Source organism: Pleurodeles waltl, chromosome 1_1 (genome assembly GCF_031143425.1).
Source record: "Pleurodeles waltl isolate 20211129_DDA chromosome 1_1, aPleWal1.hap1.20221129, whole genome shotgun sequence".
In the NCBI taxonomy this organism is placed as follows: domain Eukaryota; kingdom Metazoa; phylum Chordata; class Amphibia; order Caudata; family Salamandridae; genus Pleurodeles; species Pleurodeles waltl.
Window position 1 is genome coordinate 220801547 of NC_090436.1, and position 21833 is coordinate 220823379.

The window sequence follows — 21833 nt, forward strand, 5'->3', positions numbered from 1 at the left end:
GTAGGAAAGCAGTTTAGTCCCAATCATCAATCCCTCAGATCATCTTTCGGAAGCCTCTAAGTATCAGTATGGGGTAAGGATATTTTTAAATCTATACAGTATTTTGAGTGGTGTGGTAAACAGCTGGCATTCACCCAACCCAGGAAAATATATTTATATAATAAGTTTGGAGTCTTACTGAATCTCTGAGTACTAGCTTGTAACTGAGTGGACAATTTTGCAACTGGACAAGGTAAACTGTATTCTACCTCCTACTCTTTCGGAGCAGCAAAGTTCCAAGGTTCATACTTCAGGAAATTAATTATAAATCCCCCAATTTCTGGGTATTCATTCAAATCGTCCATTGGTCGGTGAATAATACTAAAATGTCATCTGCATACATTATCAATTTGAAAGTGTCCTGCTCAACTGGATCCAACTCGCCCACTCATTACTCCATATATAAGAGGTTTCATTGCCACAGCAGAGAGGAACAGTACTGTCTAACAACCCCTCCTCCAACGTAGATTATTTGGAGCATATGGCAATAACTGACTCCAGCGCATGGGAACCTTCCATTACCCAAGTTTTAGGCAGGTCTCAGGCCATTCACTTCTAGTATCTATTACAGAAATAACCAGCTCACTTGACTAAATGCTCTTTTTGCATCTGATGCAACTAGGATATTGTTTTTACAGCATGTTCTACGTTCTCTAAGAGGAGCAAACCTTTACTCTTATTGTCGCTTCAATGACAGCAAGCAAAATGGGGTGTGAGTCATGTTTATATTTTCTACTTTTTTTATATTTTCACAAGGTACGTTTACCTTATACCAGGTCCAGTTATCCGTCTATAGTGAAATGTAGTCAGTGTCTAGAAGCCAGACTCTCTACAGGTAGCTGTGGATGAGCAGCCAAGGCTTATCTAGGAGATATGCAAAGCTCATGCAATACGACTGTAGTCACACAGTACTCACACATATGAAAGAAAATACTCAGTGTTACAAAAATGAAGGTACTTTATTTTGGTGGCACGGATACTAAAAATACCATAGAGACTATACTCCCTTAGGAGTTAAGTAATATACAAATTATATACACTAATATGCAGAAACGGGTATAAAAACAGTTAGAAAACAGTGCAATTAGTGAAAATCACAATAGTTAGAAATGGGCCTAGGCCTAGGGAGAACACAAACCATATACTGCGAAAATGGAATGCGAAAGTGAGTCTCCCACCTAGGCACGTTTAGTCTGTAGAGCGGAGCTCGGAGTACTATAAAACCCCAAAGGTAAGTATTAAAACCCTCCCCTGTGCCCAGATAAGCGGGAGTAAATCACAGTAACTTTCACAGAACACACACAGAAAGAAAGAGGATTATGCAAGAGGAGGATTATGCAAGAACCAGAAGAGCCTGCAAGACACCAACAGTGGATTCCTGGACCAGAGGACCTGTGGAAGAAGGGGACCAAGTCCAAGAAGTACAGAAGAGTCCAGGAAGAACAGGAGCCCCTGCCTACCCGGATGGAGGTGCAAAAAGGAAACCACAGGTGAAGAAGAACAGTAAGTTTTGCACCCAAGAAGATGAAAACGGGTTCCTGGTTGGTGCAAGTGATGTCCCACACCGGATGCAGGATTGCAGTCTGGTTTGCATTGCTGGAGTCCGCCAACAAGCCTTGGCACATCCAAATCTCACGGTTTGCGGAAAATGGTACTGCCCGGGAATAGAATGGACCAGGTGGACTCTACCCATGATGAGCAGCCAGAGGGGGCTCTCGGGAACTCAGAGACCCCACAGAAGGCCAGGCAATGCACACAGGAGTTCCACAGCACAGGGACAAAGAAGTTGCAGAAGAGGCCCACGCATCACTACAACAGAAGCTCCCACGTCGTTGGAGAACCACTCAGGAAGCTGTGAGTTGCAGGATGGAGTGCTGGGGGCCAGAGCTACAAGATGCACAAAGGACTTGGAGGAAGGATGCCAACAAGCCTTGGCAGCTGCAGAACACGTGGTGCATTGGGGTACTATCTTGCGTGGGGACCCAGGCTCTTACCTCCACCAAAGTTGGACAGAAGGACGTCAGGACCACTTCAGTTCACCACCCAAGATGCAGGATCCATGCAGCTCAGCAAGAGAAGGGATCCACCCAGCCGGTCGTCGTTGCAGTCGGTGCCTGCTGTAGCAGGGGAGTGACTCCACCCCAAGGGAGATTCCTTTGCTCTTCTGGTGCAGGCTGAAGGCGGGCTGTCCTCAGAGGATGCACGACAGGGAAACAGTTGCAGACGCTGGCAGGAGCCAGATATACATTGTTGCAACTTGTAGAGTTCCTAGAGGATCCAGGTGCAGTTTCTTCAGTGAGAAGTTGACGTAGAGGATGCAGAGGATTTCTACTGGAGTCTTGCAATCCGAGGGAGACCCTAAATAGCCCTCAAAGGGGGAATGGTCACCCAACCAGGTAAGCACTTATCAGGGGAGGGCTCCGACGTCACCTACTGGCACTGGCCACTCAGATGCTCCCAGAGTTCCCTGTCAGCTTGGAATCCAAGATGGCAAAACCCAGGGACCCTCTGGAGGAGCTCTGAGCACCACCCCTGGGGTGGTGATGAACAGGGTAGTGGTCACTCCTCTTTCCTTTGTCTAGTTTTGCGCCAGAGAAGGGACTAGGGGTCCCTGAACAAGTGTAGACTGGTTTATGCAAGGAGGGCACCAAATTTGCCCTTCAGAGCATGGCCAGTGGCTTTGTGAGGCTACCCCTCCCAAGCCTGTAACACGTGTTTCCAAAGGGAGAGGGTGTAACAGTCCTCTCTGTCAACACCAGGACAGTGCGCGCTCTACGGGCATCTAGAATGCAAAAATCCAACACTCGCAAGATAAAGTAATTTATGCATTGTGATGATATGTTATTGTTTAACCTTTTGCATTGCAGAATTCCATCCAAAAGATTAATTTTTAAGGTGCTTATAAATACTGTACATTTACAATGTGTTGCTGCAGACATTCAGAGTGTGTTAGGGTGTGGTCCCTTTCCAGGGCCTTCTGGAGACTTTCCCTGCAACATGCCTGGGCGTGGTTCTGGGCTGGGCCAAGACTCTATAAAAGAGTCAGCCCAACTTCCAGTGCTCACTATTCAGAGGTCCCGGTGCAGAGCAGCAGCTTCTTCCTGAGCTCCTGTCCCGGCGGCCTATTTGGATTTTCCAGTCTTCTGCACTCATCTCTCATTGGTGATCACTGTTTCCAGGCAGTAAGACGGTGTTTGGACATTTCCCAACACCATAATTGAGAATCTTCATATTCTTGATTTTAATTCTTAAATGAATAACAGATTACTTGTGCGCTGCCATTTTTTGACATTTGTATGGTGGTTTGCAAATAGGGAGGACGCGCAATTTATTCCATAAAGATTTGACTTCGTTATTACATTATTGTTCATTGCGCGCTGATATTTCTTGACATTTACATGATGTTTTACGAGTTGGCAAGACGTGCAACTCGTTTCATGAGCATTTAACTTTGTTGTTCATTGCGCGCTACCTTTTCTTGACATTTACATGGTGGCATTCGAATCGGCGAAACGCGCGATTCACTTCTCGTGTGTAATTCATGCTGTTCATTGTGCGCTACCATTTTCTGGCATTTACATGGTGGCATTTGAATCAGCAACACGCGCGATTCTTTCCTTGAGTGTTTTTTCGTGTTATTCATTGTGCGCTACCATTTCTTGGCTTTTGTATGGTGCCATTTGAATCGGCAAGACGCGCAATTCTTTCCTCGTGTATAAATAATGTAAGTTACTGTGCGCTACCATTCTAAGACATTTTCTTGGTGGCATTTCAAGTTGACACGTCGCGTGATTTATTCCTTGAATCTACGTTGTGTGATTTCATGGTGCACAAACCTTTATGGTGTTTAATACTCATAAAAATCTGTAGTGTGCGCAATTTACTTCCCAATGTTTTTTCTGAGATGAACACAACTAGAGTTCTAGAGGTAATTCTGTGTGTTCCTGATATGTATTCATAAAAGGAGATTCATATGGCTGTTTACAAATTGCTCAGAGTGTTTCCTGATTCTCATGCTAAAGAAAGTACTTGAATCTGAAAGTCCTATTTAACTTTTTCTGTTTCCTCCAGTCATCTAAAGCCTAGTCAGTTTTAGGATTATTCTAGGGTTGTTCATGTTTTTCGGAAAAGACGAAGCTTAGAGTTGTAGCATGGTACTGATTTCATGAGATGTAATTTTGATGTTGTGTTTTAACCTTTTGCTTCCGACAGGTCTCCTTCCCAGCTGTTCCCGTCCTAATCCCCTTTTCCCCACTTGGACTCTCTTAGACTCTGTGATAAATCTAATCAGAGTATTGGAGCTGTTTGTGGTGGAAGTGTTGGGAACGTGCACGGACCCCGAGGATCTGGTGACTCTGACACTCTCCCAAAGGAAATCCTTTGTTCTGCCTTCCTGGGCTCCAGCTTTTCAAACAGCAGGAGAGCAGAAACCGGTCTGTGAGGTGACAGCAGCTGGGGCTGCCTGGAAAACCTCAGACGGCTGAAATGGCAATACTGGGGGTTCTCTAAGGAGCCCCCAGAGTGCATGGGGTATGATTCCAATATGTTTGATACCAAACATGCCTATATGCCTATGTTCAGAGTTAACATTATGTAGCTGGACATAGGTAGTGACCTATGTCCAGTACACACATAAAATGGTGTCCCCGCACTCACGAAGTCCGGGGAAATGGTCCCGAGTTCACACAGGAACTTTGCACCCTGCCCTCAGGGCCTGAGGGCCTGCCATAGGGGTGACTTATAAGTAACCTGGTGCAGTGTAAATGGAAGTGAAAGTGAGCTTGCACCTTTTCACGCAGGCTGTAATGGCTGTCTTGCAGAAGCTTTTGCATGGGCTCCCTATGGGTGGCAAAATATACGCTGCAGCCCACAGGGATCCCCTGGAATCCCAATGCCCTGGGTACCTAAGTACCATATACTAGGGACTTATAAGGGGCACCAGTAAGCCAATTGTGGGTGAAATACTGTGTTAACAGTATGTAACAACCAAATTTAGAGGAGCGAGAAAGCATAACCACTGGGGTCCTGGTTAGCAGGATCCCAGTGAACACAGCCAAGCACATTGACATCAGGCAGAAAATGGGGGTAATCATGCCAAGAAAGGTGGTACTTTCCTACAATAAAGTGCAATAAACCCAAAGCGCTTAACCAAGTAAAAGCTGAAGCAACCACAGAAAGACGCACTCACCCCAGAGGAACAAGGAACCTATTCAACTGACGAAAACAGGCAAGTTTTTACCAGTCTCCAAAAATACATATAGGAATCTGTTCCTCTGATAATGTCAGGCAGTTTATTCTATAGCCTGGTCGCTGCTACAGAGAAGGGTCTTTCCCCCCCATCTTGCTTTCAGAAACCTGGTTACATTAGCTTTCTTCTGACCAGCAGATCTTAATGACCTCCTGGGGACATACCAGATCAGGGCTGATCTAAGATAGTAAGGGCCTGACTGATGGAGGCTTTTGAACGCCAAAGAGAACTAAAACTTACCCACTTACCGAAAGCCAATAAAGTATCCTCAGGCCCTTCCTCACCAAGCGTCTTTTAGATAGTCCTAGGACTAATCCTGCTACCGCATTTTGATCGCCCTGAAGTTTATTGAGGGAGTGTTGTGTTCATTTTAGATAAAGGGAGTTATAGTAGTCCAGACGAGAGGTGATTAATGCCAGGACTACAGGCACCCTAAGCTCCATGGTAATGAATGGGAAGAGCTTTCTCAGCATCTTAAATAGCCAGAGACAAGAGTTCAGAGTTTTATTGACCCGGCGCTCAAAGGTCAAGGTGCTGTCAAAAATAACACCCAGATTTCTTGTCTCCTTCACAGGGACTGGCAGTGATTCACAGGACTCAGGCTACCAGCAGCTATTCCGGATGGAGTTAGTAGCGCCAAAGATCAATAACGTTTTTTTCACTGTTCATCTTCAACCAATTTTGCTTTATCCAGCTGTTGATCTCTACCAAGCAAGATTTAAACTTCTTGGCCACCTCTGTCCAGTCGTCCTCTATGGGCACGATGATCTGCATGCCATGTGCATATGACCCCCACAGCCATATCAACTGTGCCAATGGAGCGACACAAAGATTGAACAGGGAAGGGCTGAGGAAGGAGCCCTGCGGAACTCCACAGGGCAATTGAAACGGATGTGTTCTAAAATCCTCACAACTAACTGTGCTAGATCTATTCACTAGGAAGGACTCAAATAAGTGCAGAGCCTCATCCCTCAGCCCAACCTGTTGCAGCATGTTCACCAGAAGAGAAGGAGAAATAGTGTCAAAGGCTGCCGACAGGTCCAACATCACCAGTATAGCTGCCCTACCTTAATTCACCGGACAAAATCCACCTCAGTGAGCAGCGCAGATTCGGTGCTCTAATGATTCCAGAGTTCATGTTGTGAGGGACCCAGACAGCCACTCTCGCCTGTAAAGCGAGCACGTTTTCGATTAAGATGTTTCTCCAATATTTTAGCTGGAGCTGGCAACAGCTAATTAGGTTGGAGATTCTTCAAATCATTAGCCTCTCCATTACACTTTTTCCTCACAGAAATGATGATGATAGTTCTTTCCGACACTGCAGATATATCCCAGTGGCAAGCACATGGGAGTGAACTTTCTCCAATGCTTCAGCAACGACCTCAGGAGCCTTCTACAGCACCTTTGGGCGGACCTGGATCATCAAGTGACCCCAAATGTGTTTGCATTAGCAGGAATATTATTTTATCCTGGGTAAGAGGTGAAAAACAGGCTAATATGCCTCAGTTAGGGTGTTCTGCAATGCTCTCCGCCCCCCATGCCTGGTGCTTGATCTTGTCCCTGAAGTTCATTATGTTTGTTTTCCTCTTCTGAATAAGGCTCCAATCTCCGCCTGTGCTCTTGTCTGCGACACTCTCTTCACAGCTTTTTCAGATCCTCTGGAAAACACTGGACAAAATTTACTCTCCTACTCCCTTTCTTCTCTCTAATTCGTGCTAACTCGTTTATCGCAGACTTTACCCACTTACTAAAATTTACAGCAGGCGAGTCCTGACTAACCCCTCTCTTTCTTGAGTTTTAGCCAATGTTTCCAATAACTCTTTCTCAGATGCTGTTCCAGTTCCTGACCCTGATTGTCTTGAGTAAACTCTTTTGCAGTATTGCTGGATGCATAGAACTTGACTGTAAAGTGATCCGACCAACTAAGAGGGATACAGCACTCTACTCTAAAGGCATCACAGTTTCCAAAAATTCCATCTAGAGTATGGCTTGCTCAATGTGTAACCACATTAACCCTTTGTGAGATTTTTAAAAAAAAATTACATCTAACAAAACCCCCACGTTTTTAATCACTCTCCACTTCCAGGTGCAACAAACAATAAAATGATCTACAAACTGGTTCCAGTACCTCAAGAACTGAGCTTTTGAACCTAAAGGGTGATATACTAGGAGACCAAACGTTATCTGTATATTCTTTTTATAGACTTTGAATAATTCCACCTCACAACTCTCCTCAGCCGAGGTACCACAAACTTTGAGAGTACAATTCAACTCATGCCTAAATATAATGGCAAGATCTTCTCCCCTGCGATCCCTCCTATCAATTTAGGTAATAGCGTACCCCCCAGGGGTTGCCACCACCACATCAGGACCCGAGGATTCTCCGGCCCATGTTTCTGTAATTAATAAACAATCTAGTTTGTGGCACTCAATAAAAACATTACTCTCCAGGCAATGTTTAGTCATTGAGCGGGCATTAATCAAAGCACATTTGAGCCTAAACTTCCCAGAACAATCCTCCACATTGTCTACTTTGGATTCGCTAACAGTACTAGACTTCTGGCAAAGTTCTTGTCTACCATTTCACCATTTACAGGCTGAACACCACCACCCATCTATTAGCATAGGGTCCATCCTCAAACAATCCTCCCCCATAACTTGCAGACAAAGCCTAAGAAGCCTTTGCCTAGAATATTATATTTCCAGTCCCAAAAATCAATAGTTTCTGGCTCCAACCCCCGCCAACAAATAAAAGTATCACAAGGCCCCCACCAATAAAACCACAGAAAAAAGGGTAAACAAAGCTAAGAAAAGCAAGGCGCCAGACTGTATTGCACCTTGGCTTTGTAGCTGGAGATTTTGAAAATGGTGGATATATAGAAAGTTTTAACTTGGGTTCAGAACGCTAGGGCCTTTTCCCATAGATTTTGAGAGGGCATGCATTTGTTTGTCCTCTTGGGCCGCAAGTTTAAATTCAAGTAGGAATCCCAGGATCTCCCTTTTCCTTGTTAAGCAGGAAGAGACCTCTATCCACATCACTGCTTTTGGGGCGTCCCACAGGATACATTTATCTTGTCTCTTGCAAACATTAGGAAAAAAGCAGTTCAGAAGCACATTGTTGCCCGCAAGTTACCCAAAAACCTCCAATGTCTTAGTTCTTTTTCTGTGTCATCCACATTTCCCAGATCAATGTGGCTGTGTTCAGCGATAACTATGCAGCTGATAGTTTAGGTGTGGTTCTATTGACTAAAGGATACTCTACCAAGAAGTGGGCCAAGCATGCATATGCTTTGAGTGCTGCAGAGTTGGGTTTGTAACATGCCTTGTCTCTCTGTTGTTCCCACCATATGTTCATAGAACCTGTGGGTGTCAGTCAGTCTCTGCCTTTTGAGAAAATGCCCTAGCGCCTGCTGACCTATTTTAATCATTATACATTACCAGGTTCAAATTTCCAATTGGGTTCCCAGGCAGTCTCCATGACCACAGCCTTCAGAGAACTCTTCAGGTTCATACCAGGCATATAAATGCTACAGTGTATATTAATGTGCACCTATCTCTACTATAAGAATCATACTCATCCAACAGCACTGTTACCACTTTGTCTTTGAAACCTACCACTATCAATATCACTATGTCTCATTTATTTGATTTACCTTATGAGAAGGGAAATGTTACTTACCCAGGAGACATCTGTTTGTTACATGTAGTGCTGTAGATTCACATTCTTTGCATAAATCCGCCATCTATTGTTGGTTTTGGAGTGTTGCAAGTTGCTTTTCTTTGAAGAATATTTTAGAGTCACAAAATTGAGTGGCTCCTCCTCTCTGTGATTTTCGGAGTGGAAACCTTGTGTCGACTCAAAGTTGTCTGCTTCGAAGCGGAAGACTTCTTACTCAGAGCCTAAACGCTTGGATCGAAAGGTCGACTCGATCCCAAGACTGTGTGAGATGCTGCTGAGCTGGAGGTCGATGGTGAAGACGGCTTAATCTAAGCTATTTTTAGTGCCGAGTCGAAAGGCGGGGCATCTGAATATAACTTTCGGATCTAACAACGGCCCGAAGGCAGTGCTGGACCGACGCGCACCTGTTTGAGGGGCTTCTTTAGAGTCTTTATATGGGAGGCTGGGGCTGATGTACTCACGAGTTGCGCTGAGGTGAGAGGCTGGCTTTCGATGTCAGATTGAACATCCGACTTCGAATCTTCTATGGAGAAGGCCTCTTCCTGTTCGATCTCCTCATGTGCATGCTCTTCCCCGAAAATATCAGGAGTGTCGTCCAGTGTCTTCGATGCGCTCTTCAGTCTCGGAAAATCTTTTTGGATCAAAAAAACCAACAGGCGTCGTAGTTTCCAGGGACAAGCACAAGTTAACACACCAGATGTTGGTCGGTGTGTGGGAATTTCAAATGGCATTGAGGGCAAAACCTAAATGGAGTCCATTCCATCAGCCCTGCATATCCCAACATCACGTCGAGGAGCAGGCCCGAGATGGGCGCTGGCGTCCCCAAGGGAGGTAAGCTGACCCCTGATGTAGAAATTCAGATTGAGGTCGCTAGATTGTGAAAACGCGAGCGAAATACAATACCATTGTTGAAAGAAAGACAGAAAAGAAGAGTTCGGAATAGACAAGTCGAGGAATACCGGAGCGAGAGGATGAAACGTCCTATCCCAACGGCAGAGAGAAAGCAATCTGACGAAGGACTCAATGACTATGCGCAATATCACCGAGAGGAGGAGTTACTCAATCTTGTGGCTTGAAAAGATTCTTCGAACAAAAACAACTTGCAACACTCCGACCCCAACACTAGATGATGGAATTATGCAAAGCATGTGTATCTACAGTCACACATGCCATCAAACATATTGTTCTATTATCCCATAAGTGAATCAGTCCATGTTCCAGGAAGATGTCACCACTTGACCCATAGCCAGAAATTGGTTCACGACTAGGCACACTGGTGTAGCCCTTCTACTTCCTCTATATGTATTCAGGGCTCCTGCAAGGTAGAATTCCCCCATACTGCCACATATAAACTAAGTAAATGACAGTCAGTTGTCGGGGAGGGTACTAGGATTAACGTTACATTTGCAATTTTTTGACCGCACTGAGATTAAATGAACAACATTTAAAATCATGCTAAATATGATGTACTATTACAAGTTAACCTTATTACCAATGTCATCCTAATGTATATGTATCTGCATGATATAAATGAAAACTGCAATAAAATGTAAGTTAAAAAAAAAAAAAAAAGGAGTAATTTAGTGCAGTCCTCTATTTGTTTCCTGAATCACTTGCAAGTCCCTTTTAGTATCCTTCAGCATATAAAAGTCTGCCGACGGGGCATGTCTAAGGCAGCAAAGATGGAGGATGCCTGCTAGTGGCGCTTTGCTACCAGATCTTGCAATCCAGCATTAATCCCCGTTCCTGGCTTCATCCATCTTCACCCCACCCCAGGGGCTGTGCTGCATGGAGCGGGACACCTGAGGAGCCTGAAATTGGGAGTCGAGCAGCTGTCGGGTGGATCAATCCGCACCCTGCTTGCCATGTGGCGGTCACAGCTGAGCCCTTGAAAACACCAGTGAAGGCGGTTGGCAGCAAGGTGAGAGATACGATCACTAAGCCATATCAACTGGGAGCCTATGAGAACTGCCCGCACCAACTGCCTGGGCCCTGGAGGGAGAGACTGTGGACTCGCTGAGCTCTGCATTTGCGTGGCGATCTGTGACATGGTGATTCGGCTCGGGAGTCGCAGCGGGACCTATCCTGCAGCCCGCCTTAGCCTACCTGCTGAAATAATGCAAATGAGTCCCAGGCAGCATGAGGGAGGCTGCAGACACAGCGAGATGAGCCCATGCCCCGCCCCACCCCACCCCCAGACGAGATGGGAAGCCGCCACTGCTTGCCCAATTAAGCTGGAGTGACTGTGGAGGAAGGCCCGATGGCATACCCAAGTGCCACAGGAAGAGGTGAGGCAAAACTCTGTGGGGGTCTGAGACACATACAGCAGGGATTGTGCTGTGAGGGCCCCTCATCCCCATGATTTGACGGAGGACTTGAAATAAAATGAGAGGGTCCTGCGACTGCACGCCCTGAGCCTCTGAGCCCCTCGTGGGCAGTAAGTGCCTCACTGCCATAGCCTAGGGACAACAGGGCACTGATACCCAGACCTGGGTGCTCAAACGGGCTATGTGGGGATCTCCTAGAGAAGTACAGAGGGAGCATCCTGTAGTGTGGTTAGTTTTACGTATTCATTGCGCTTTAGCTTCAGGCTTTAGGCCTTTGTGCATTTTGCCCTGAATATATTTTATTCATTTGCTGACAGCTTAGAGCCTCTGTGCACTCTGCTCTACATGCTTTTTATTAGGCTTCGTACTGTTATTTTTCAAATAGCCAGTTCTACGGTGTTGTTTTTTATTCATATCACACTGTTTTGCATACTTCAGCACTGGAGTTCTCCATAACATATTTACTCTGTGCTTCAGTCAAGGATACAGTCTGGTACATTGCCGATAGACGTGGTAAAAGTTTAGACTTGGCATTCCTGCGTAGGGACATTTTGTGATCACGTTGACATGTTAGTTATAAAATCACTTCCTTGTCCCAATGCACGCGAGAGGGAGATTCCGACCAGGGAACCACAACTTGACGCTGACTGCCTCGTTGCAGATGCTGAACCGAGATCACAGGTCTTTGCTCAGGTATGAGGGCTGATATCTCCACAGTGATTCTAATAGGCAAGCTAGAAGCTTAACATGCTGTGCTCTAGATAGAACAAGCAGAGGGAGAGTAGAAACTGTTTGACAATATGATAGCATTGTTTTTATGTTTTACTCTCCTGGTAACTATTACAATCCTACTGTGTTGAATCGTTCTGGTTATTGCGGCTCACGCCTTAATATCTAAAATACAGTCGTTTTATTAAAACATTATATAAAACTTATACTGTCTTTGTCATTTGTATATGAGATCATATTGGAAATAAGAGTTGGTTTGGATCTGAGTAACCACGACTTCCCTGAGAAGTTCCAAAGATGTCATGCGCTCGGCTGCCAAATCATTCCTTCCACATGGGAGAAATGAGGCACTGCTAGTTAGCCGGAGCAAAAACCGGATTTAGGGTGACAAAGTTCTTTACACGTGGGTCAGACTCAGTCCCCAACACCGTTATAGATCCTGCTGCCTAGAAATCCAGTAGTCTCATTTAGAAGAATGAGAGCCCACGCGACAATCCCAGGGGAGTCCAAGTCCATGCCCCTGAACCTCGTGGCCTCCAACACAGATCTTCACTGCCCTTGTCCGGACTCTCTGTGGTACTGAACTGCTCATGCTGCCCCTGCACATGGGTCCTTTACCTGGGGCTTGGGACGCCCACTGCTGGAAACTGTGCAACTGAGTGCACAGAAGATTAAAGGGATTTAGCAGCAGTCCCGGTTCTCTGCCATCACTTAACCCACCCCCCTGAAAACTGTCCCACTCCTTGCGCTGCTGGTGCTGCGGCTGGCATTTGCGGTATTAGTGATGGAGGGGTACCTGCACTCTGGGTCACAACACGTGGTGTTGAGTACCTCGGCACAGTCAGCAGTGACTACTCAAGCCATGGGCTCTGCGGTGCTCCCAGTGAAGCCTATCACGATGGAAGGAAAACTAGATGCTGTATTAGCAGCCATTGAAAGGTGCTGGGCGTCCATTAAAAACAAAGTTAACACTGTAGCAATGTACCTCACCCTACTTAGGGACGACTAGCAAACCTAATGATAGTGTCTGCACAACAGAGCAAACAATGTTGCTTCTTCAGCCACAAGTACAGGAGTTGCAATCTCGGGTACAATGCCTACAAAGCCAGATCTGCACCTTAAGAGACAGAGCGGAAGACACTGAGGGGCGCTCGTGTAGGAAAGATGTGTGAATAGCATGGGTGCAAGATACAGTGACTTACCTGGAAACATGGTTCCTCAGCTTCATCCCCGCCTCTCCAGTCACTGCCTTCTTCTTGACTGAATGAGCACATTGGGTGCATACTTTGGTGATAAACAATATGACAGTGATGATCTTCCCAGACTACAGGTTAACTGTTCAAAGCCAAAGACCTACATTCCTAGCTGTTAAGCGTAAACTGTGAGACTTAAATCTCAAATACTCCTGTTTTCGGCTCATCTTCGGGTGCAAGCAGACAGTCGGTCACTTTTTTTTTTTACTGACCTTAACAGTGCATCGGAGTAGGTGGAGAGATGTGATGGCACAGAACTCCTCTTGTCACAGGGGTTGCCTAGCTGTACACGACCCTCAGGAAGCAGCAAGTGGAAGTGCAGGGAACGCGGTGCGCGGGCTTGTCCCAGTTGCCCCGTTCAACCGATTTGAAACAATTATTACAGGAGGAAAAAAGTGCGCTGCCGGTGGCTGCAGCCATTCGGGACTCCTACATTGGACACTGAGGAAGGGGACACTGTGAGAAAGTAGCCTCTTTCTAGCCTTGATACCCCCACTTTTGGCCTGTTTGTGAGTATATGTCAGGTGTTTTCACTGTCTCACTGGGACCCTGCTAGCCAGGACCCCAGTGCTCATAAGTTTGTGACCTATATGTATGTGTTCCCTGTGTGATGCCTAACTGTCTCACTGAGGCTCTGCTAACCAGAACCTCAGTGGTTATGCTCTCTCTTTACAAATTGTCACTAACAGGCTAGTGACCAATTTCACCAATTCAGATTGGCATACTGGAACACCCTTATAATTCCCTAGTATAGGGTACTGAGGTACCCAGGGTATTGGGGTTCCAGGAGATCCCTATGGGCTGCAGCATTTCCTTTGCCACCCATAGGGAGCTCTGACAATTCTTACACAGGCCTGCCATTGCAGCCTGAGTGAAATAATGTCCACGTTATTTCACAGCCATTTACCACTGCACTTAAGTAACTTATAAGTCACCTATATGTCTAACCTTTACCTGGTAAAGGTTGGGTGCTAAGTTACTTAGTGTGTGGGCACCCTGGCACTAGTCAAGGTGCCCCCACATTGTTCAGGGCAAATTCCTCAGACTTTGTGAGTGCGGGGACACCATTACACGTGTGCACTATACATATGTCACTACATATGTATAGCGTCACAATGGTAACTCCGAACATGGCCATGTAACATGTCTAAGATCATGGAATTGTCTCCCCAATACCATTCTGGCATTGGGGAGACAATTCCATGATCCCCAGAGTCTCTAGCACAGACCCGGGTACTGCCAAACTACCTTTCCCGGGGTTTCACTACAGCTGCTGCTGCTGCCAACCCCTCAGACAGGTTTCTGCCCTCCTGGGGTCCAGCCAGGCTTGGCCCAGGAAGGCAGAACAAAGGACTTCCTCAGAGAGAGGGTGTTACACCCTCTCCCTTTGGAAAAAGGTGTCAGTAGCCTCCCCCAGCCTCTGGAAATGCTTTGATGGGCACAAATGGTGCCCATCTCTGCATAAGCCAGTCTACACCGGTTCAGGGATCCCCCAGCCCTGCTCTGGCGCAAAACTGGACAAAGGAAAGGGGAGTGACCACTCCCCTGACCTGCACCTCCCCTGGGAGGTGCCCAGAGCTCCTCCAGTGTGCTCCAGACCTCTGCCATCTTGGAAAAGAGGTGCTGCTGGCACACTGGACTGCTCTGAGTGGCCAGTGCCAGCAGGTGACGTCAGACTCCTTCTGATAGGCTCTTACCTCTGTTGCTAGCCTATCCTCCTTCCTAAGTAGCCAAACCTCCTTTTCTGGCTATTTAGGGTCTCTGCTTTGGGGAATTCTTTAGATAACGAATGCAAGTGCTCATCAGAGTTCCTCTGCATCTCTCTCTTCACCTTCTGCCAAGGAATCGACTGCTGACCGCGCTGGAAGCCTGCAAAACTGCAACAAAATAGCAAAGACGACTACTGCGACCTTGTAACGCTGATCCTGCCGCCTTCTCGACTGTTTTCCTGGTGGTGCATGCTGTGGGGGTAGTCTGCCTCCTCTCTGCACTAGAAGCTCCGAAGAAATCTCCCGTGGGTCGACGGAATCTTCCCGCTGCAACCGCAGGTACCAAAGAACTGCATCACCGGTCCTCTGGGTCTCCTCTCAGCACGACGAGCGAGGTCCCTTGAACTCAGCAACTCTGTCCAAGTGACTCCCACAGTCCAGTGACTCTTCAGTCCAAGTTTGGTGGAAGTAAGTCCTTGCCTCCCCACGCTAGACTGCATTGCTGGGAACCGCGTGTTTTGCAGCTACTCCGGCTCCTGTGCACTCTTCCAGAATTTCCTTTGTGCACAGCCAAGCCTGGGTCCCCCGCACTCTAACCTGCAGTGCACGACCTCCTGAGTTGTCCTCCGGCGTCGTGGGACCCTCTTTTGTGACTTCGGGTGAGCTCCGGTTCACTCCACAGTGCTTGTTCCGGCACTTCTGCGGGTGCTGCTTGCTTCTGAGAGGGCTCCTTGTCTTGCTGGGCGCTCCCTCTGTCCCCTCACGCAATTAGCGACATCCTGGTCCCTCCTGGGACACAGCAGCATCCAAAAACCCTAACTGCGACCCTTGCAGCTAGCAAGGCTTGTTTGCGGTCTTCCTGCACGGAAACACCTCTGCACGACTCTTCACGACGTGGGACATCCATCCTCCAAAGGGGAAGTTTCTAGCCCTTATCGTTCTTGCAGAATCCACAGCTTCTACCATCCGGTGGCAGCTTCTTTGCACCCACAGCTGGCATTTCCTGGGCATCTGCCCACTCCAGACTTGATCGTGACTCTTGGACTTGGTCCCCTTGTTCCAAAGGTACTCTCGTCAGGAAATCCATCATTGTTGCATTGCTGGTGTTGGTCTTCCTTGCAGAATTCCCCTATCACGACTTCTGTGCTCTTTGGGGAACTTAGGTGCACTTTGCACCCACTTTTCAGGGTCTTGGGGTGGGCTATTTTTCTAACCCTCACTGTTTTCTTACAGTCCCAGCGACCCTCTACAAGCTCACATAGGTTTGGGGTCCATTTGTGGTTCGCATTCCACTTCTAGAGTATATGGTTTTTGTTGCCCCTATACCTATGTGCTCTCATTGCAATCTATTGTGACTGTACATTGCTTGCATTGCTTTCTATTGCTATTACTGCATAATTGTGGTATTGTGTACATATATCTTGTGTATATTTGCTATCCTCATACTGAGGGTACTCACTGAGATACTTTTGGCATATTGTCATAAAAATAAAGTACCTTTATTTTTAGTATATCTGTGTATTGTGTTTTCTTATGATATTGTGCATATGACACCAGTGGTATAGTAGGAGCTTTGCATGTCTCCTAGTTCAGCCTAAGCTGCTCTGCTAAGCTACCCTTTTCTATCAGCCAAAGCTGCTAGACACCTCTTCTACACTAATAAGGGATACCTGGACCTGGTGCAGAGTGTAAGTACCCCTTGGTAATCACTACAAACAAGGCCAGCCTCCTACAGACACCAAATCCACCAGCAACATGGGCTCTACGTTCTTCATTCTCCTTCCATCAGACTCAAACAAACTGCTCATTGTTACCCCGCAAACAGCGGATGATCTCCTATGATTGCCTTCATGTTGATAATTTACATGTATGAGCTGTTTTTTTAATGTTACGATGCTGTGACTAATTATGTAACTTTCTCTCCTTCCCAACGCCTGGGTGCTGACCCCTCTGTGGACGGGGGCCGTGGGTGCTTTGGGATGGAGTTCTTCCACATACTCAACACTTGCCACTTATCTCACAATGTGGGGGCCGTTGGCTGCAATGGACGGTCGGCGAGTGGTGGTGCCACTGGTGTACGGGGCCTCCTGCAACTTACACTTCTAGTGGTCACGCTTCATCCAGAAGCCACACATCGGGGCGGCCAACGAGACTGGGGTTTGACTGACTGCTGTACGGTAAGGTATAATTGCACCCACACGCTACACACCTTGTCAGACCCCTTCAGCCTGCATCCATATGCTGGCACAAACAGTTCATATGTTTGGGCAGGATGCTGTTGCATCTCTGCTCCCGTTGGTATTACATGTTTTCAATTGTTGTATTATCTTAGCCCAAAGTTGTAGCATAAACCTGTCTGATTCACAGCTCCCTGCAGTCACTTGGCACTACCAAATGGTTGGGTGCCAGTGGACATCCTTTTCGCAATACAGGGAGTGCAGAATTATTAGGCAAATGAGTATTTTGACCACATCATCCTCTTTATGCATGTTGTCTTACTCCAAGCTGTATAGGCTCGAAAGCCTACTACCAATTAAGCATATTAGGTGATTTGCATCTCTGTAATGAGAAGGGGTGTGGTCTAATGACATCAACACCCTATATCAGGTGTGCATAATTATTAGGCAACTTCCTTTCCTTTGGCAAAATGGGTCAAAAGAAGGACTTGACAGGCTCAGAAAAGTAAAAAATAGTGAGATATCTTGCAGAGGGATGCAGCACTCTTAAAATTGCAAAGCTTCTGAAGCGTGATCATCGAACAATCAAGCGTTTCATTCAAAATAGTCAACAGGGTCGCAAGAAGCGTGTGGAAAAACCAAGGCGCAAAATAACTGCCCATGAAATGAGAAAAGTCAAGCGTGCAGCTGCCACGATGCCACTTGCCACCAGTTTGGCCATATTTCAGAGCTGCAACATCACTGGAGTGCCCAAAAGCACAAGGTGTGCAATACTCAGAGACATGGCCAAGGTAAGAAAGGCTGAAAGACGACCTATACTGAACAAGACACACAAGCTGAAACGTCAAGACTGGCCCAAGAAATATCTCAAGACTGATTTTTCTAAGGTTTTATGGACTGATGAAATGAGAGTGAGTCTTGATGGGCCAGATGGATGGGCCCGTGGCTGGATTGGTAAAGGGCAGAGAGCTCCAGTCCGACTCAGACGCCAGCAAGGTGGAGGTGGAGTACTGGTTTGGGCTGGTATCATCAAAGATGAGCTCGTGGGGCCTTTTCGGGTTGAGGATGGAGTCAAGCTCAACTCCCAGTCCTACTGCCAGTTCCTGGAAGACACCTTCTTCAAGCAGTGGTACAGGAAGAAGTCTGCATCCTTCAAGAAAAACATGATTTTCATGCAGGACAATGCTCCATCACACGCGTCCAAGTACTCCACAGCGTGGCTGGCAAGAAAGGGTATAAAAGAAGGAAATCTAATGACATGGCCTCCTTGTTCACCTGATCTGAACCCCATTGAGAACCTGTGGTCCATCATCAAATGTGAGATTTACAAGGAGGGGAAACAGTACACCTCTCTGAACAGTGTCTGGGAGGCGGTGGTTGCTGCTGCACGCAATGTTGATGGTGAACAGATCAAAACACTGACAGAATCCATGGATGGCAGGCTTTTGAGTGTCCTTGCAAAGAAAGGTGGCTATATTGGTCACTGATTTGTTTTTGTTTTGTTTTTGAATGTCAGAAATGTATATTTGTGAATGTTGAGATGTTATATTGGTTTCACTGGTAATAATAAATAATTGAAATGGGTATATATTTGTTTTTTGTTAAGTTGCCTAATAATTATGCACACCTGATATAGGGTGTTGATGTCATTAGACCACACCCTTCTCATTACAGAGATGCACATCACCTAATATGCTTAATTGGTAGTAGGCTTTCGAGCCTATACAGCTTGGAGTAAGACAACATGCATAAAGAGGATGATGTGGTCAAAATACTCATTTGCCTAATAATTCTGCACTCCCTGTAGACATGTCACCCAGATACTAACATACAGATGTGGAATGTCAGTGGAATACATTCCCCCATCCCCTTACTCATACCGGCAATGCAGGAACACACAGATAGCTTTCCTTCAGGAGTCCCACCTCACGCAGGTGGAGGCCTTAAGCCTGCAGAAAACATAGGAAGAGACAAGTGTACTCGACTAATTACTCCACATATGGCTGGGGAGTGCTGGTGTGGATCCATGCATAGGTACCGTTTGTGGTGGGCAACAGTATTGTGGACCCTGGTAGTCGATATGTGTTTGTTGAGGGACGCTTAGTGGGTCAGCAGCTACTGTTTGGTACAATGTATGCACCAAACACCAACCAGGTGTCCTTTCTACACAAATGATCTGGTGTGTTAATATCTTGGAGTGGGCTTCCGTGGATACTAGAGGGTAACTTCAACAGTGTCCTTAATGTGAAGCAGGACAGATCGTTCCCACACCTCCCTCACACTATCGCAACCTCCAACGCCCAGACAAATTGGTTACAACAGTGGCATTTGACCAACGTCTGGCGTAGACGCAACAGATATAGTTTACTCATTCTATTTCCATGTACAGAATTTGCACGTGCGAAAAGACCGCCTCGTCAACATGGCAGACGTTCTATCCCATTACACACATATAAGATTATCTGGGCAAGAAGCACTGGGATCACAACCTGCAGCACGTGTGCTTAAGGTGGGACCACAGCCACCCTCCTATCTCCACATGGCACCTTCAGGCAGATGCATTAGATGACCCACCCCTCAGAGACTCCCTGGGCAGTTGTATCTCTAAGTACTTTGACACTAACACGGACACTGCCAGGCTAGTTGAGTGGGATGCATTTAAGTGGGCAATCATGCCTTCTCAATGTGAATAACAATTTTTTCTACACATTCAACAGCCTTGGCTTTTGTTTTCTTTGCTTACTTTTAGAAAGAGGCTGCATAGCACAAGAGTAATAAGCTCAGTGGAATGCCCAGAGTCCAATCCAAGTCTAGGGTAGAGGGACAGCTGAGCTTTGTGCATACCTTCCAGACCGCCATCACACAGGAAGGGTGGGGGTGTAGCAGGGTTACATCTGCATACTGAATGGTCTTCCCGGGCTGGGAGAAAGAAAGGCAGGGTTAACTTACATTTATATAGGCTGTGTCCTGCAATCACAGAAAATGCTTGTTTACCCCCTTCTGATGTCTGGAGCCAGGCGTGAGATTGAAAGAGAGTGCTGTGCTCTTCTAAGATTCTTTTGAGGTTCCCCTAGATCAAAGGCATTTTGAGTAGAAGTACAGGGGCTGTGGCCCCATGTTTTTAGACACTGCGCGGGACTTGTAACCAGACAATGCTGGTTCTGCATATTGCACATTGCCAAAGACTGTTGTGCTGCCATGCAGGACCGGCATTTTGACTACTTGCTTGTTGAGCTGGCCTGGTGGGCTCAGGAAAGGACTGCCTCTCTGAAAATATAGATTATGTGACGGCCTGCTGGTTGCTGACCGGCCCTCTGCACCTCCAGTTGTTCTCTAGGGGCTGGTTTGCAGTTCCCCCACAACCCCTGTTGGCTTTGGGGAGCCTATGGTCCTCTACAGTTTGCCTCTGCTTTGGAATGTGCCCCTCGACTCAGTGCATGGAAATAGATTCATATTTCCCCTCCAGGGCACCCAGCTCATGGTGAACACTGGGTCAGGAGGAAGTGGTGTGGGCTAAACGGATCCTTTAACATGGGATTGACTATGAGGCACTCTAAGGACACTGTGGGGAGTGCTGTTCTCATTATCCCTTTAAGCGTGTGGTAGGTGCTTTCTGCTCTGTTTCTCCAGCAAAAGCTTGGTTTTAAGAAGATCCCTCCAGCCCAGGGGGGTCCGCACCAGAAAATGCCTGAGGGTGAGGTGCTGCTCAGTGGCACCTGCCCCCTGTTGTTAGAAACCGACGGACGGCACGAGGGCAGAGACCTCACCTAAAGAGCCTCCCTCGGTGGGGCCCCATGAGGCCAAATGCTGTGATGATCTCCTGGTGGCTGGCATGAGGCTTCTCTGGCTGGACATCCTTTTGGGGGCCAAAGCAGTGGTCCGGGAGGCCCCGGAGGGCTCCGGACACACTACTTCGTCAAAGCGGCTTGTGGGGAATGTTGAGGAGGTCAGCAGCAGCACCGCGTGGATGCCGGCAGTTGCCTCTAGTTATTACGCTGTTGGGGGACCTAGCAAGGTCTCCTGGCCGACGGGGGTGGGGTGTGTGTGTGTGCTCCCTCCTACACTGTGGCATCCTTTTGAGGGGTCTTGCAGGACGGGAAGGTATCCTCGACAGAGGCTCCGTTCCTGCTGAGCCTCTGTATGACCATGTTCCCATAGTAGGCGCACAGCTGTGTCTGCTCCCTACGTGGGGGCAATTGATGTCACCGTACAGTACCTACTATAGAAGTGCAGGAGTACTGTGCCCAGCAGCCTGATGAGGAGGTTGGCGGTACTAAAAGATATATGGTGATGTTTTGGTGATTTCTTTAAGTTCTGCATCTACTTACTGCATTTTATGTCCTCAGTGAACACAGTAATATGTTGTTTTTGCCTTACCTTGTCAAGACAAATGTGTAACATTTAGTGTGGCGATGTAACATGCTCAGTAATGGTGTTCTGATGACATGAGCAACACAGAAATCTTTCTTTTATTGCACTCACTATGAGGCTCAACAATTGCCCAGTGGACAAAATAATTTATGAGTCATGTCATTTTTGTTCTATGTTTTATATGCAATACAGTTATTTTCATATAATACTGGGGGAGAGTCTCTTTTCGTGGTGTATTTATTCTGTCACTGGAGTGTGTGTGTTGTGCAAACGCTTTACACATTGCACATGGGAAAAGCCT

At 46.9% G+C, this 21833-nt stretch overlaps 1 protein-coding gene across 6 annotated transcripts in view; it reads right to left on the bottom strand.

Moving 5' to 3' along the window:
* The window catches only part of CPLANE1 (ciliogenesis and planar polarity effector complex subunit 1), a 1992329-nt gene that overhangs the window by 1779250 nt on the left and 191246 nt on the right, over positions 1-21833 (bottom strand). The gene's annotated exons all lie outside the window — the stretch shown is intronic.